The sequence below is a fragment of the Pipistrellus kuhlii genome, unplaced genomic scaffold (genome assembly GCF_014108245.1).
Source record: "Pipistrellus kuhlii isolate mPipKuh1 unplaced genomic scaffold, mPipKuh1.p scaffold_m20_p_1, whole genome shotgun sequence".
NCBI classification, from domain to species: Eukaryota; Metazoa; Chordata; class Mammalia; order Chiroptera; family Vespertilionidae; genus Pipistrellus; species Pipistrellus kuhlii.
The window spans coordinates 157,887,432-157,906,245 of record NW_023425404.1 but is presented as its reverse complement, the minus strand read 5'-3'; positions in this window follow the sequence as shown (position 1 = coordinate 157,906,245).

Below are 18,814 nucleotides of genomic sequence, written 5' to 3'. Positions count from 1 at the left end.
TCAATGTAAGCAGGGAATTGGTTGTCTCATACTACCTGAATATCCAATGGTAGGCAACTCAGGTGTGACTTGATCCAGGAGCTCAAAGGATGTTGGCTAAAATATGTCTATTTCTTGCCACTGATTTTTCCACATTCACTGAATTCTCAGGCACATAATTTTCTTATAGTAGCCAGATGGATAATTTTCTTATAGCAGTACCAGACTCATACCTTAAAAACTTGGAAATTTTAATAAAAATTGTATCTTTCTGAAATAGTTTTGATACAGATTGTTTTATTGAGCAGGATAATTTATTTCCCAGGTTTTTATCCAGATGGATTCAAAGAATGAAGCCGTAGACAAAAGGTAGTAGGTGAGAAGTATGGAAACTTTATTGCAATCAAATACTGCCTCTGAAACCTTAATTCTAAATTCTAAGCTTAAAACTCTGTCCCTCTTGCACAGAGGAGCCATCTAAGAAAGGTATCCTCTAAGTTCCTAACCCTAAGACTCTGTCCCTCTTGGATGGACAGAGGGGCCCCTGAGAAGGGGACTGCTGCTTTCTTTGTCTGGAATTAGATAGGATGGAGACCCTCCTTTTATCTGTGGGACCTCAGCCCTGTAATCAGCTCCCAGGACTCCCACGTCTGCACTTCTCCTCGTTGGGTCATCTTATCTGTTTAGGTTGGAGTCACTTCTGTTTTATCTGTGGTTTTCTCCCAGTTGTGCTGGCCAAGAAAGCCTTATCTTATAGCTCTCCCAGCTACTCATCTCAGGGATACTTTTGGTCTAACTTATGGTCACTTGAATTGCCCAGGTCCGAGATACCTCTGTCTGTCCTTGGTTTATGGCTGTTGTGATTGCTCAGACCAGAAATGTTTCCATCTGCCTGCGGTATTTCTCCATCCTCTGTACAAGTAAGATAAGCACCCTGGCGTCTTCAAGTCTCCTTCTATGTATTCCTCCCCCATGGACCCTCCTCATTCCTAAAACTCCCAAAACCTGCCTATTTTATTCCTAAAACTCCTTTCAGTTTTAATATAAATCTGAGAATTAGATCTTACCATATTGGATCCAAGTTCATACTCTTTTTGTGATAAAGCATTTTGTCTGGTGAGATTAAACACTGACAACTTTATTTCTAATCTTGTGTGAGACTATCACCACACAATATGCAGAGCCTGGAAGTGTGTCCTCCACCACACACACACACCCACCAAAATAGTATGACATTACTACTAGAAAAGTGGAAATGGATGTTAATGCTGAGTAGGCACACATAATAAATGCCTATGACACATAACTTCCTCAAGTTTTATAACTTCCTATCCACCTTCCTAAGGATTTTGTTCCTTTCATGGGCAATGAAGATGGTAAATAATAATTTTCTGTACACTATGTAAGTAGCACTTTTTGTTGAATAGGCATTTGTCCACACATCGCCCAGTGTTTCTCTTCGCTATGGAACCAATGAGGATAAACTCAGGAGTCAGTTATCATAATGGAACTATAAAATAGAGAAATTTTATAGAAACGGAAATGTGGCCGAAACCGGTTTGGCTCAGTGGATAGAGCGTTGGTCTGCGGACTGAAAGGTCCCAGCTTCGTTTCCAGTCAAGGGCATGTACATTGGTTGTGGGCACATCCTCGGTAGGGGATGTGCAGGAGGCAGCTGGTTGATGTTTCTCTCTCATTGACATTTCTAGCTCTCTATTCCTCTCCCTTCCTCTCTGTTGGAAAATCAATATATATATATATATATATGTGTGTGTGTGTGTGTGTGTGTGTGTGTGTGTGTGTGTGTATATGTATATATATATGTATATATGTATATATATGTATATATATTAAAGAAAAAGAAAATCAATATATATATTAAAGAAAAAGAAATAAATGGAAATGTGATTTTTCACCTAGCCAGCAAGTAACGGTAGCGCTCAAATAAAAGAATTCTGATTATTTTACCCAGAGGCCTGCAAACTCATTCTATTCCATCATCTGAGAGCACCTCTAGTAGTTCCCACAACATCTCTAGTCATTCTCAGTTAATAAAAACCTATTTTGCTAGGTATTAACATTTTAGTCTAATCAAGTATAATTTCAAATCCTCTTAAATGTAACTACTTCCCTCTCAGCTCATTTGCACCCAAAGCTGAGAAATCTACAGTGGTTAAAGGAAGCTTGATCTGCCTCTTGAATTAGCCTTTTGCACCAGCCAGCTGCTATGCATGGCTGCCCAAGATCAGGTAAGATGATATCGACTGGCACATTCAGGATGGAGAAGAGGTAGGAAAGCTGAAAATTTCTTACTTGATGTGTAAAAATCTCTTACTGTGATTTGTCTTCACAAGCCTTCTGGGTGACAGATAATACAGTTTTGGCTGACTTATTGGCTGATTTATTCCCATATAGATACAGATAGCCATTCCCCGGCTGGAGTGAGGCCTCTTCCCTCTGACCACTTTTGTGCATGACCAGTTTCTGCTTTGTTCCTGCATATCCAGCCTCATTTTTAGTGTGGTTGCCTTGCTTCTAGTAGAAAGTCCTTTTTGGCATGATGCCACTCAAAAGATATTTGTTGAATCAAATAGAAAAATATTGATTTTGTACATCACTCTCTATTATAAACATACATTTATGGACTAAAAGAACATTTTAAAAGGAAAGAAAAATGTCACTACTCCTTTGGGCATTACATTTGCTGTTACCTCTGCCTCTAAGTCTGTTCCTTGGAGCTTCATAACTTACTCCCTTGCCTTGTAAGGAGAATTCCAGCACCTACAGCTCTTCCTTTGGAAATATCAAAACTGAATTCCATGTTTCATTATAACTATTCTAAGTAGCTAAAGTTATTACAAAACTAGAAACTTTGAGGGATCTTGGTTGGCAAGAGCCTTACTAAACCTAACTGAAGACTCCTTCCCAACCAAGTACCTGTGGACTCATTGCCTTCTGAATAAAGAGGTCATTTTCTTTCATATATATATATGTTTTTATTGATTTCAGAGAGGAAGGGAGAGTGAGAAAGAGAGATAGAAACATTAATAATGAGAGAGAATCATTAATTGACTGCCTCCTGCATGCCCTCTACTGGGGATCGAGCCTGCAGCCTAGGCATGTGCTCTTGACCCTTCAGTCTGAAGGCCAACACTCTATCCACTGAGCCAAACCACCTGGGGCTAAAGGGGTCATTTTCAATCCCATATTATCATACCCATCATGGCATTCCTGCAGCAATGCCAAAGTAATGGCCAATGTACTAGTAAACCAAAATTTCCTTCTACACACAAATATTAAATGTTTTCATGATAGGTTTAAATTCAAAGAAATTGGAGAAAAGAAGTAATGATTTTTCTTTTAAACTAAATTGTGAAAAATGTTTACAAATTTTTGACACATTTTGTGATTATATATAACTAGAGACCTAGTACACAAATTCGTACATAGGTTGGGCCCGGCGGGTCCACCCCAATTGGGCCAGCTGAGAGAAGGGGCCATGGGAGGTTGGCCAGCCACACCTTCCCCTGATCTGGCTAGTGGGCCTGCCAAAGTGCACATCATAGCAACTGGTCATTCCGGTTGTTCCAGTAGTTTGGCTTTTATATATATATATATATATATATATATATATATATATATATATATATATATATATATATAAACTAGAGGCCTTGTGCATGAAATTTGTACATGGGGTGGAGTATGTTCCTCAGCCCAGCCTGCACCCTCTCCAATCTGGGACATTCCTCTCACAATCCAGGACTGCTGGCTCCCAATTCCTTGTCTGCTTGCCTTCCTGATTGCCCCTAATTGCTTCTGTCTGCCAGCCTGATCAATACATAACTACTCCCCTGCCAGCCTGATTGTCCCCAAACTGCCCTCCCTTGCAGACCTGGTCCCCCTCCCCCCCCAACTGCCCTCCCCTGCAGACCTGGTCCCCCTCTACTGCCCTTCTCTGCCAGCCTGGTCACCCCTAAGTGCCCTCCTCTGCAGGCCTGATTGACCCCAACTGTCCTTCCTTGTAGGCCTGGTCCCTCCCAACTGCTCTCCCCTGCTGGTCTGATCATCCACAAATTCCCTCCCCTATAGGTCATCTTGTGGTGGCCATCTTGTGTGTTGGAGTGATGGTCAATTTGCATATTACTCTTTTATTAGATAGGATAACTCATGGACACACACACACACACACACACACACGCATACACATTCTTTCTTTGATACCCTTGCCATATGATAAACCAAAATAAATCTTTCCAAATAATAGTATAAGAAACTCAATTTACTATTGTGTATATTGTATATATTTGATGAAATTTGTACAAAAGCACATTAAAGACATCTTTGTTTTCAAATGTTGGGTTTAGCAGAGAATCTGAAACAGAATAAGCTGAACTAATTATGGTAATTACATTGAATTTAGTTGATTTAAAATTTCAGAGTTCCCTGTGTGTATGTATTTGTATGCATGTTATTTTACATAATTCCCAAATATCTACCAGTATCTTTGTTAGAAGAATACATTTTGAACAAAGTAGATTTATCATACTTTTCTAAGATGAAAGACTCCATTGGTTTTATGGATAAAAGAAACTTTAATCTGAGATTATTGAAGACATATTAAATTGATGTGCTTTCTTATTTCCTTCCAAAGATGAAAATCCCTTTTGAAGACACATGTTTCATAAGGCCATTCACTAATTAGTAATAATTTCCCAGCATCTACATAATGAAGCTCTAAGTCTGCATGCATTCAAATGCACAAAGCTATACTTAATCCATTGCTGACCTACTTTCCAAAGCTCACCTTTTGCTATTTCTTGCCATGTACAAGCTTAGGCCATCCCTAGAGTTTCTAAGCATTTATCTGAACAATTCTGAGCTCTTTCACATGCCTATATTTTTGCTCATTGTGTGGTCTCTCAATATACACACAAAAAGAAGGGACTGAGAAAGATAAAGTTATTATTGTTTTAATATTAGAATACATGGAGATGAATAATTCTGCTAGTAGTTTGGCTTTTTGTTTTATAGGCAAAATTGAGAGTAAAAAATAAAAATCCTCTATGTCCAATTACCACAGAATTAACCACTTTTCCTAACATTTACTGCTAATATACAATTACTAGAGGCTCGGTGCATGAAACCCATGCACTCAGGACGGGGGAGAGGGCCCTTCAGCCTGGCCTGCTCCCTCTCACAGTCTGGGAACCCTCAAGGGATGTCTGACTGATGGCTTAGGCCCACTCCCTTATTAGGGCCTAAGCCACGGGGATTGGGCCTTGGCCGTCAGTCAGATATCCTTAGTGCTGCCGTGGGGGCAAGAGAGGCTCCAGCCACCACCACTGCACTCGCCAGCCCATGAGTCCAGCTTCTGGCTGAGTGGCACTCCTCCTATGGGAGCGTACTGACCATCAGGGGTCAGCTCCTGCATTTAGTGTCTGCCTCCTGATGGTCATTGTGTGTCAGAGCAACCTGTTCTTCTGCCATCGGGCTGAAAATGGCTCCTAGATTGCGAGAGAGTACAGCCAGGCTTAGGGATACTACTGGTGCATGATTGGTATCAGAGAGGGACATGGAGGTTTGCCAGCCAGGAAGGGACTGTGGGAGGGCTCCAGGGCTTGTCCAGCCATCTTGTTCAGTCCCAATCGACCGGACACCAGCACCAAGCTAACCTACCAGTCAGGGCATTTGCCCCTAGTGATCAATGCACATCATAGCAAGTAGTTGAGCGGCCTTAGCATATCTTTAGCATATTATACAGTGGTGCCTCGCATAAAGAACGCCTCGCACAGCGAACGCTGCACACAACGAACTTCATTTCATGATTCATACAACGAACTTCGTTTCACACAACGAAGTCACCCGAGCTTCCACAACCGCTTTGCCCGAGCTTCCACGACTGCTTTGCCCAAGCTTCCGCGATCGCTGCCGATGTATTGCATCCTTCCGCGCAGGCACTGCAGGCAGTCGTTAGTCACTGCGCTTAACTTAAGCACGTATTGCGGCAATTGTTCTTCATTACGAATTAAATCACGCACGTATCACGGCAGTCGTCCTTTTAAGTTAAACTCAATATTTTTTTTATATCATGGCTTCTAAAAAAATCAGGAAGGTGATTTCTGTTGAAATGAAACAGGAAATAATTAGAAGGAGTGAATGTGGGGTAAAACAGTGTGACCTCGTCAAAGAGTTTGGCCTCAGCAAGACCACCATTTTCACCATTTTGACAAATAAGGATGCAATCAAATAAATAAAAATAATAACAAAAAATTTATCTTTTTTTATGTCATCTTAGCATATTTTATGCTACAGAACGAATTATTTTTTTTAACATGTATTGTTATGGGAAAATGCGTTTCACATAACGAACTTTTCGCATAACAAACTTGCTCCTGGAACGAATTAAGTTCGTTGTGTGAGGCACCACTGTACTTTGATTTGTTGAATAGCCAACTGGACGACTGGAAGCTTAGCATATTAAGCTTGTATTATATAGGATTGAAGGGTATTTTTCACTTATGTACTAGCCATCATCCATTTCACCTATTCAAGGGCTTTCATCCTGTGATTATTCCCTCTCTCATGCATCATAAATTCCCCAGCCTATTTGCTGGACTATGTCTTGAGGCTCAGACATTTAGTATCTGCAATTCTAAAATCAAAAACTTTCTCCTTACCTCTCATCTCTTTCCAGGCTCTTCTGCTTTTCTTTACAGCAAAATATTCAATAGTTTATTTGAAGATATTATCTCATCTTCTTCTAGCCAATCTCTAAGGTGACCACTTCAATCAATCTTATTTCCTTACCAGTCCCCCAAAGTGTTCTGGTCAAGGTCACCATTGACCACTATGCTGCTCTGCAATGGTCCATCATCAGGCTTTATTTTGTTATATACCTCTCATCAGTGATCATTCCTTCCTCCTGAAACACTTTTTTCTTCTTCTGGACTTCGAATTATTACTCCCAATGAGTTTATCTTCTTTATAACTTGCAACACATTCCCATTGTCCTTCTGGAACCTTTCTCTTGCTAGAGATCAGGAACCCAAATCATCTTCCTGAAACTTACATTACAGGTGCCAAATAATAGAAAATGTATTTGGTAATGAACATGAAAATGTATATGGTAGACTATGAACATGAAAATGTATATGGTAGACTATGACAAAAGCCCAATTCAGGAAAAAGAAAACTTTTTATATTGTTTTGTGATGTAAAGATACATACTTGAAAGTTTACAGAGAGAAAAGAACATTATCAATATTTATAGATTGTAAAACAGTGGCAGGAAAAATGTATAAGTAAAAATATTTAAATTGTTATAAGCTAATTCATATGATTACTTTCTTTGCATGATAGAAAACATTTTTAGGAAATGCATCATTATTTTAGACATAAAACAGTAACTGTGGCACGTGATTTGTAGGGGGAAATACCATATAGAAAGCCAGAATGATGTAACAAATTAAAGAAGCCTTGGCACACTGTGGTTGGTGGAAGAAATGAGTTGAAATGACCAGAGCACTTTTGGTGGACTGGCAGGGAAAAAAGATTGATTGAAATGACACTGCTGATATATTGTGTTGAAAGGGAAAGAACTACTTTAATATAAACTTACATTCTCCTTTTTATTAAAAATGAGCATTTGGTATTGTTACTAAGTAACTGCTGTCATTTAAGCCTACAAGGAGATCTGCAGGTGGTCAATTTAACTCCCAGTGTTTCTTGGTTTATCTCTTATATTTGACAGATATTCAGGGTCAGGTAGTGAAAGGTCTCCACTCTTCTTTCCTCTGGTTTTTGTGGAGAATTAGAAACCGTCTGGCATCAGTTCTCAATTTGAGGTGGATGGTGCAAGAGGTCATTCTGACAAAAATAAATAAAAAATACCATGTTATTGAGAAAAGGAAAAAAAATGAAGATTGAAGGATATTGTAGAAGTGGTAGGATAGTCTTTCGGTATAAAGAGGATGTTGCATACGAGTTTTGAAGTACAGGCTAGCATGAGTAATGTTTTCTAAAATCACTACTAATTTGTTTGGCTGCATTTGCAAAGCATATTAATTCTGACATCTATTCACTTCCAGTCTTCAAGTTAGAGAATGGAAAAATAGGACTGCCTTTTCATTGTTCCCCGTTGTTTCCAGACTATCCCTGCTTCATGGAATCCTGTCAGGTTTCTCCTTCATTCCTTAGCACAGTTGTTCCTTTGCTTTTGCTCAAACTTTGGGCCGTGCGATGCCAACCCACATACAGTAGCATGGGGGGAAAATGATTTCTTCTGTTTCAATTAATTATATCATGGGCACATGTTTTCCCTTTTCACAGCAGCCTAATATACATCCTCCCTCTCAAAATCCAATTCCATCAAATCTTTTCCCTGAGAAACCCAGGAGCAAATGACTCTTGTTTTATGGATTCTTACAACACATATTAATATTATATTTGGCAGATATATAAGAATTTAAGCGTGTGCCGTCATTTATTGTTTTCTAACCATTCCATTGTTTGTTTGTTCCCCTAGTGAAATTGAGAGCTTGTTGATTTAATGCTTGTGGTTTACCCAGCCTATACAACCCTAGTCCTCCATCCCATGCTGAGCAGAGAACAGGGATTCCACATGTGCTGACTTGAATTATGCATAACAGCAGATTTCAGAACAGAATCTGCTAAAATTGTGAAAATGCAAACTTCCCTGTGTGTATCCTCTTCAGGATGTTTTCCTCAGAATTTCCTGATATTGCTGTTGTGAAAGAAGGGGAATGAGAATTAAGTTTCCCAAAGAACAAGATTTGAAATATTTATTTCTAGAATTAGGTTAAATAAGTGTCATGTAACAACGAGAGGGTGTAACAACTCTGATTTCACATAAGAAAATCATTTGCAATGTGAAGGACCTTGAAAGTATGAACTCCTGGAGGCAAAGGAGAAGGTTGCTCAGTCTGTAAGGGAACCCTGTGTAAATCACAAACAAGCAAAATGGGGCAAGAGAGGATAGTTTGTTTGCGGCTTTCTGATCAAGGTCATTGATTTGGAACCTGTGTGCCAAGAAAGCTTCTGGATGAAGGGAGGAGTGAGAAATTCTTCCTATTGCTCAATGATGTAACTGGCAAGTGATGAGGTTAACTGCTACTTCCGGAGCTATTATTCCCGTTCACTCCAGAACTTTAACTTTTGTCCTTGAGAAACTAATAATGCACAAAGAACACTAATGTCTTATGGTTTTATGGTCTTATGTCCTTATGCTTAATGTCTACAATATTTCTTCCTTCATTCAAAGGAGCAAAAACCTGTTCAACAAATAGTTTGAAATTATTTAATACTGATGCTTGGGAAGCTTTTATTACATGCATCATGAGCAAGGATGTGCAATACTTTAAAAATTGAAGACAGTTTAAGTGTTTATAGGAGCAATTGTAATTATCTCCATTTTCTCTCATATACACATTGAAATTATAAATCCAGAATGTGCAAAAATAAATAAATTGTTGAGGACTAGAGATGATTACCAGCATATCAAATATTTTTGCAAATTTATAGAAGATGAAAAGTGAATAAAAGGGCACAGAAGGTGAATCACAAAAGAATATAGAATACACAGAGAGAAAGATGGCAGAATAGAAAAATGTTTTCTCTGAAAAAGCAAGGTTTGCTGGTCCTGCCAACCCACTCATCATTTTTTTATATCCTCTCCTCTGCCTCTATATGCAAAGGCATTTGCCTACAGCTAAACTATATTTGCATTATTTATATGATGTAGACTGAAACAGAAAGATAAACTAAAATATTTTCATTAAAATGTTAGTTTTAAGTGTGTTGAAATAAGATACTTTTTAAGATTAATGTCCTATACATTCAAGGATAAAATATAAATTTTAAAGGAAACATATGCTACCTAGAATGTCACTCATACATTTCTGAGTCCTTGGTTCCAAATGAGTTGTTCTAGGTGTCAGCAGGTAGCCCTTGCCTTCTCTTTTCTCCAAACATGAACATGGGCAAAGCCTGTCACAGGCATCGAGGAGGAGCAGTAAACTAAATCTTCCCTTGCTAATTCCTCAAGTTTCCTTTGTTTGTGTCACTTAAGCATGGCTTTGCAGCTGCTGTCCTGTGGCCAAACTGCCTGATGCCTGTGGCAACTTCAGAGGGTACTAAAGCAAGACAAGCCCAAATCCTTGCTCTTAATGTGCAGTTTAATGTCTTTTAATTCCTTCCAAAGAAAAGACAGCATTAAGGTTAATTGCAAATTTAGGAAAAAGACTGTATGTGGTAACTTCTAATTAGTGTATAATTCTCTGAGTCCTTAGAACTTCTGGGAGAAATAAATGGAAGGTAATGACAAGATGTGCTTTGTTTTGTGCTCATTGGTAGATAATTTAGTCTTTTCATTCCCTGTTTTATTACATTATCTGCTATGTGCTTGAAGCCGTACAAGTATTATTGTTAAATGCACCCCTTATACCTTTGATGAGTCAGCTACAAATAAACGCTAATGTGAAAGGCATATTAATGGACACTAAAAGCAAAGTGACCATGAAATAGTTTTATCCCATTTCACACTGTCAAGTTAGCAGGGAATATAATTTTATGTGGCCAGAGATTTTTTCCTTCATTATCTGAACTTTATGAATATTTTATTGAATATTTAATGAACTTAAGTACATAACTTACCTTCTGTGCCTCTGGTTTTTCATCTTCAAAATGAAAAAAAAAAAGTGGGGGGTTTTTCTAACTGTTTTTTTCCAACTGAAAAATCACATTGAAGGATACAAACAAATTTTAAAAAGTAGAATTTCCTCATTGGAACAGAGACAAGGCTAAACCTTGACTGCTGCCACACCTTCCAGGTGTGCCTCTGAGGCCTTCTGGTTCTGGGAAGCACATCAGAAATGATAGACCAGATCATCTATTGGGCCCTAACATTCAGATGATGAAAAAAGAGGCAGCCCATTACTGTACCTCAAAAGAATTGTTGCTTGATATGCAGGATAGAGACAAATCATGTCCATAAAGTTTGCACTTTATGAATATTGATTAAGAAAGACAAATTTAAAAAGGCATGTTTCAATGTGAGGGTAGAACCACTAAGAGGGAACCAAAATATCAAAAGCCTTGTGACTCAAAGGGCAGTACCACCCACCAGACATATAGATCCCAGGTCCCTCTCCAGGTATAAGAAATCAGAATCTGTCTTTTAACAAGATGTGTAGGTGACTCATTTTACTAGTATGTTAGTGTTTGAGAAGCACTATGTAGAAGCAATGATTCTCAGCTCTGGTTGCCCACTAGAATTGCCTGGAAAGTTTAACACTGATACTTGCTCACTATCCCCAGATAGTCTCTTTTAACTGGTCCATAGTGGGACATTGATAATTGTGTACAATTTACAGGTGATTTAAATATACAGCCAGGGATGAAGAATTTATTCTAACTAAAAAAGAGAACCCCTACTCAAGAAAGCTTTTTAAAAAAGTCTCCAGGATGTAACCAAACAGAAGATATGTTTCCATCTGACCCCAGGGAAGAGCTATGCATTAGGATTAATGACTGAAGCTCTGTTGAAAAGCATACATGTCATTTAACAGGGACCTGGCAAGCCACAGTGAGATGTGTTCTGGCTCCCTGAAGCAAACATCTGACGATGCCAAACGTCATCTGACAAATTGATGGCCGATTCTTACAGAAACAGAGACATAAGAGCATTAACTATGAAAAATGATGATTTGGATTCACTTATTAAGGTCATATCAAAGGATTTTGATTTTTCAGATCATAGATTATGAAAACAAATGCATGCATTGTTAGTCATGGGTAAAGTGCATCCCATAAAAATGAAAATACTTTTCAAAAGTTAAATAAGGGTTTGTTTATCTTCCTAAAGCAGAAGACAGCAGCCCAATCATGACTAATGGTTATACAGGCTGGACTTTGGCAGGCTAAATATCACATCTTGACTATGCACCAATTATTTTGTGTACCCATTCCTTCCCAAAGGAAACATTTTCTATGTATCATACATCCCTAGAAATTAGAGTAGTGACCAAAGGTCATTGTTCAGTAATTTCTATATTCTATGTAGTTTGTAGATATAACCATAACCATACATTGATTTCATAGTAAAGTTTTCTATAGACACCAGCTTCTGGATGTTATAATATTGTTTAGTTAACCTCATAGGACATAATTCTGTTGTTCCTTTGTCTATGATAACCACAAAGAAGACAAATTTTCTAGTAATTGGGCCATTAATTAAAGTTTGTAAAAACCACACTGTCCAGTTATCCTGCCATAGCTTAGGTTAACAAAATGTTCCCACAAATACACCATTGGCCTGTGCTGCTATCACCTCTAGCAATTTGCCTTCATAGACATCAGATTCCATAAGATTTTTAAAAATACTTTTAAATTGATTTATACAGAGGGAGGAAGGGAGAGACATAGAAAGATAGAAACACTGATGAAAGAGAAACATCATTCATCAAGTGCCTCCTGCACACCTCCTACTAGAGATCAAGCCCACATCCTTGGCTCTGACCGGAAATCAAATCTGTGACCTCTTGGTCATGGGTGGATACTCAGCCACTGAGTGCTACACTGGCTGGGCTCCAGCATTTCTTATATAACACACATCATTTTTATACAATCATGTAGCTCATGTGTGATAATTGAGCCAGCAGGTCAGTCATTGCTTCTTGAATATTTTTTAGCTTCCCAAGTTCAAGATTACATAACACACCTAAGATTAAATTTACTGTTTACCTCTGACCATCACAAAGGTCATCTCCTCTAGGCTTTCTTGCATGTGTAAGAACAAATACAAATTAAAAATAAGAAGCTTAAATAGTAAATATCCCTTGTGAAAATAAAGTAAGAGACTGTGCCCCCCTTTATATTCTCAGAGCACTGTAAGTTCATTCTTTGGCTCTGAAATGTATGCAGTTCTTTTAAAAAGCTAAATAAATCACTTGCCTTTGTGTCTCTCATTACAGGGACATAAGAACGACTTTCTCAGAGACCTGGGAACCATTTCATTGTATTGTAATTATCAAGGAAAAGGGGTGCCTATTTTTTACTCCAACACAACCTCCTGTCATTGAAAATGAGAAGTTTCTTTCCTATTGGATAAAGCTAATAAGGTAACCCAGTTGGCCACCCCAATTACCGGGAGAATTTAGAATGAGATATGTGACAAAAGGTGCTGTCAAGTCCTCTTACTTGGGGACTAGATATTGCTTGAAAATATTAGTGCAATGGGTGGTATCTAGTCAGCTATATAAAAGGATGACATTTCTTCCTCTCTCTGTAATTTCTTGAGTGAAGGAAGTACAGGTGACAATATAACACTCTGTTATATTGATTAAACATAAATTTAATATTTAATATTGATTAAATATAGATAATAGATTAAATAACAAAATGGTTTTCTTTCTTGTGTTGTGCCAGCATAGCCATAGATGAAAGATAAGAAAAGACAGATAAGAGAATACAGCTGGGGTTAGATGGATCTCTCATGACTGGATAAGGACACAGAGAGACCCAGCCTGCAAGCCAAAGCTTTACTTTATAGTCAGAGCACACAAAGCAAAACAAGGGAAATTGTCAACATGTTTACAATGTTCTTGTGAGTTTCACCTTGTTTTGACAGCACTTGCTGCACCTTCCACAGCCCATTAGCTATCTAGGAAGGAACTAGGGAGGACTATAAGGTTAATTTAATTATGCTAGGAGGGCTCTGCCCTCCAAGCTGGGACTTGTTTGTGGTCCTGCTCAGTCCGAGGCTTGACCCGATAGCTGCTCCCTACACTTTCTCTTCTACATTTTTGGCTTTCTGGCTTGGAGGAAGATTTTTTTTCTGGTTTTATTTCTTCAACAATTCTGATAAAGAGGATGGGATGAGTCTGGCAGGTTTTTTGTTTGTTTGTTTGTTTGTTTGTTTGTTTTTTCCCCAAAGAGGAAGAGAGAGGGATAGAGAGCTAGAAATGTCAATAAAAGAGAAACATTGACCAGCTGTCTCCTGCACATCCCCTTCTGGGGATGTGCCCACAATCAAGGCACATGCCCTTGACCAGAATCGAACCTGGGACCTTTCAGTATGCAGACCAACGCTCTATCCACTGAGCCAAACTGGTTTCGGGGAGTCTGGCAGTTCTTAAATTGAATGGACCATCTGAATATCTTATTGGTCACAAAACAATCAGGTTACAGTCCCTGAAGATGAAAAGTTTCCCTTCTAATTCTCTGCTCTTTTAGAATACTATTCAGCAGAACTACTATATCCAAATGTAAGATTTTTTTCAAATTAAATAAGCATTGGTCAAGTCCGTCAAAATCACTAGTTGGTTAGAAAATGCAGTAGGTCCTCAGATTTTGTAAGAGATCCATTCCCATGGCACGACATAATACCATTTTCACTGTAAGTCAGAACCCACCTACATAAGCACCTAAGTCACTCACATGGAGCATACACAGCAGTAATGAAGTGAGACAGTAAACAAAATTTAAAGGAAATATAATTCCTGACTTTTACTTGTGGTAAGTAAAAAAAATAAATAAAGCACATATGTACATACATGAAAATGATAGAACTTCGTTTTTTACAAATAAACTAGTGACCAGGTGTATGAATTCATGCACATTGAAAGAAAATTAATTAGAAAGTGGTCAGTTTGGTGTGACTAGGTGAGACTGGCCCTACATGCCATAGATTCAATCTCCCATAGTCTCTCCTTAGCCAGCTGCACCTGGGGCAACACCGTGGCTTGAAGGGCATCTGTGGAATGAGCAGGGTCCCTCCCACAGGTGGGGTCTCTCAGCCTGGCCTGCGAGGATCAAGCCGAAACCAGCACTTTGATATTCCCAGAGTTTCTGGATTGCGAGAGGGCAGTTCTCGGGTGATGCAACCCAGAATCAAGTTTCCTCCTCTCTGGTTCGATAGTGCATCACCTGAGAACCAACTTTGCCAAGTCACCACAGCTTGATAGCTCCTTCATTGAGCATCTGCACCCTGGTGGTCAGTGCACATCATGGCTACCTGTCATATGGTTGGACAGTTGCTTAGCCTTTTGTATATATAGATGGGAGATGGTGACGTAACCACGAAATGATGTACTTCGAGTCTGACATAACCCAAGGACTGCCTGTTTGGGATAACAGGAAATGGTGCCTTCTGGTCTTTCCCTTAAAGCACTAAAATCTTCCTGTCAAGTACATGCAGATAACAATGTAGCCCCAAAATATATAAAACCTAAATTGATAGATGAGGTGTTCGATTGTTTTGCTGTTTTCTTTTCCTTCAGCTTTTCAGTTGTCACTGGGCATTGGCCAGCTCCAAGCTACTCCTCTCCAATGCATGTAATTTTCCCTAAACAGTATTTTTAGTGTTTTGTTTTAATGTGGGTTTCTTAGTTAATACAAAGTTAGCAACCTGCAACTATAACTTCTGTCCACTTTTTTTATATAAAAATTTTCTGTCTATATGGACTATTTTAGCCATAGGATTGTAAAGTCTTTTCAGTCGGTGTTTTTTTCTTCTTTTTTTTTTTCTTTTACTTATTTTATAATGTAACATAAGCATTTAGCAAAAATCTGGATGAATTGTACTAAAGCCAGTTCACCGAAAACAAACAAAAACAAAACAGTTTATCAAACATGCATCAGAACATAATGAAATCTTATCCTTAGTAAACATACAGAATCATAGAAGAGATAATAATAATTGTAACATGGTACAAAACATACCAAGTACCATAGACGCATAGAGACAAAGTACAGCTAATTCATTAAAGAAAATGTTACTTTCAGCTTGGTCAGAGGAGTAGGATGGGTGACAGGAAGAGATAGAAACAATAGTACAATCAGTAACTCAGCAATATTTAGGAAATACTGAGCATTCTGGCTGGTATGATGAAGGTTAGTGGGAAGTATAATTAAAAAGGAGGTTTGGAAACAGACTGTAGAAGTCTTGAAAGCCAGATGGGATTCTCTTTCCTGGACTAGGCAAACCACCATGGTTATATTTTAGCAGGAAGGTGGACAACATAGTCATCAGTACTTAATCTCTCCCAAGAGGAAAAAATCACTCTAGGTTAACTTTTATTTTAAAATAACAAATGATAATTTAATAATATTCTCCAAGATGGTTTTTCTTTTTGTAATCTCTAAAGGACATTCAGTTCCCTGGGGACACCCACATGGCTCTTAACCAAAGCAGCACAGCTTCTAATTGGTCTTTTACACAAAATGCTAGGCAGCCCACTAAGCCCACATCTCCCAAAGGGCCACATGTGGGGCTCTGTGCATGACATCATGTATTTAATGTCTGATAAGCCTGCATCTGTTTTATTCTTTAGAAACTATAGGCACAGTCCCAGGGACAACATGCTTTTCAGGGGCTTATGCAATTTCTGAAGCTAGAAAACATAATTATTCTCTCAGCAATAGGAACATAAAATCTATACATAAAAACTAATTAACATTTACCAGTCAACAAGACATAGCTTTATGCTAGCTGCATTACTGTTAAATTTAATCCTGATAATATTTCTGTTGTACTTGGACGCTAGTAAGTAAGATATCTTCAGATGGCAGGAATTTCCACATATACGTGGCCATTTGAAAGAATAAGTGCTAATGATAAATGATTTGCTTATAGCTAAATAATTTTAAAATGATATTATAAATATCCTTTTAATTTTTGATGTCAAGTATTACATGTAGTATCAATAGTGGCTACACTTTAATATCTAATAAAGAGGTAATATGTAAATTTTCCATTACGGGATCACAGTAAGGACTGTTCAACAGGCTGTGTGCGCAGCAGGGGGACTTGTGTGAGGCTCACTTGCTCCTGGTGAGTCTGAATCATCCCCCATTCGGTGCCCAAGTCCTCTTTTTCTCACCATCAGGGGGTATGAGATTCTGTGGTGACCCCCGGGAGGGGTCGCACACGCAAATCAAGAGGGTGTGGACCCAGCATGAAGAAACGACCTGGATGTGACAACAGAGAGTGGACATGGAGGTAAGGTACTGGACCTGGACAGGCCACCAAATAAACAACGTGGGGATCCCACCACCACAGACACACAGGGCAACCCCGTGATGCCAGTGGATCCTCCCAAGTGCACAACCTCAAAGCCTCCTCCCACCATGCAAACTCAGACCCGCCACCGTGGAGACCACAGGCGACACTCACACCACTGGGAAGCCTTCGGGGCTTTCTCCAGCCATCCACCCATTCATCTGCTCGGTCCGACTCAGATGGAGGCTCGCATCCTGGGGGGAACGCCTCCAAGGACGAGCTGTGCCCCGACCGTGCCTGCACAAGGACGCCTGTCGCCTGTGAATTTGGGACAGGAGTGAATGGAGAGCCCCTCAAGGCATGGGAGCAGGCACACCAGGGGATGGGGAAGGCTTCTGCATCCTCCCATTTCAGCATACAACGGGAGGAAAGCCTTGCACGCGCATATGTGCACATGTGTGCACACTTAATGCAGCGCTCCCCTTGATGGAGCTGGCCCTGGCCCGGTGGAACTCTCCCCGGACTCGGAGCGGGGAGGCACGGCCACGGTAGGCATCACACAGCTGCGTCTTGCTTGTCTCCTCAAAGCCAGTGCCAGAGGGTCCCAAGTGCCCAAACAGAGGTGATTACAGGTCCCAGAGAGGAAAGAAGAAAGTCCTAAGAAAGGACAAAAAAAATATATATATAAAAAATAGAATTTTTAATTAGCCTGTAAAAGAGTGAGGGAGGAGGGGGGAAGATGGGAAAGAAGGGAAGGAGGGAGGGAAGACTTTATAAATGAGTCAGTATACAGCAGAGTTAAAGAAGGAAAGAGGATATATGAGTGAACTGTAGGACCTATAATGAAAATTAAGTATAGTTGTGTACTGGAGACAGATTTTAAAAGTAGAAGTCAGAAAAGAAAAAAATATAAATGATAGTGAATAATTAGGCAGGTAGATAGATATTAAAGCAGTGGAAGTTAAGTAGAGAAGAATGTATGGGAAAAGTAGGATGAAAGAGGAAAATGGAGGGAAGAAAGGATTTTTAAGGGGAGCTGGTAGAGCTTAAAAGGAGAATGGGAAGAAGGAAGAAATGGGGGAAGGAGGAAGTGAAGAAAAAAATTAAGGTGGGAAGGAAGGAAAAGGGGAGGGAAAGCAGGGGTAAAGATAAAGGAAAGAAGAAATGTGGAGAGGGATGGAGTGTAGGAGAAAAATAGGAAGAAGGATGATAGAACAGAAGTAGGAAATGAGGAGGAAAGAAAAGTTTATAAATGATGAGTCAGTAGGAAAAAGTGTTACATAAAGAAGAGGGAAAAATTGTGTGAGAGGGAGAAACCAACAAGGAAGTCATATACAATTGTGTGTGAAGGGGATAAGATTAAAAAAAAAAAAAAAGTTAATAGGGGTGACCAGGCCAACAGGGGAGGGCAGTTGTGGGGATCAGGCTGGCAGGGGAAGGAAGTTACAGGGAATCAGGTTGGCAGGGGCGAGTAGTTAGGGGATCAGGCAGGCAGAATGGTTAGGGCAGTCAGGCAGGTGAGCAGTTAGGAGCCAGAGTTCCTGGATTATGAGAGGAATGTCCAGCTGCCTCAGGGATTGGACCTAAACTGGCAGTTGGATATCCCCCAAGGGCTCCCAGATTGGAAAATGTGCAATTTGGGCTGAGGGACCTCCCCCTGCCCCCATTCACAAATTTCATACACCAGGCCTCTAGTACTTAATATTACAGTGTGAGATGAAGCCAGAAATCTGCTGAGAAATTTCTCCTCCATTCTTTTTGTTGACCACTGGATTCAGATTTATCTTTTAAATAACTCATCCGTCCTTACTCCAT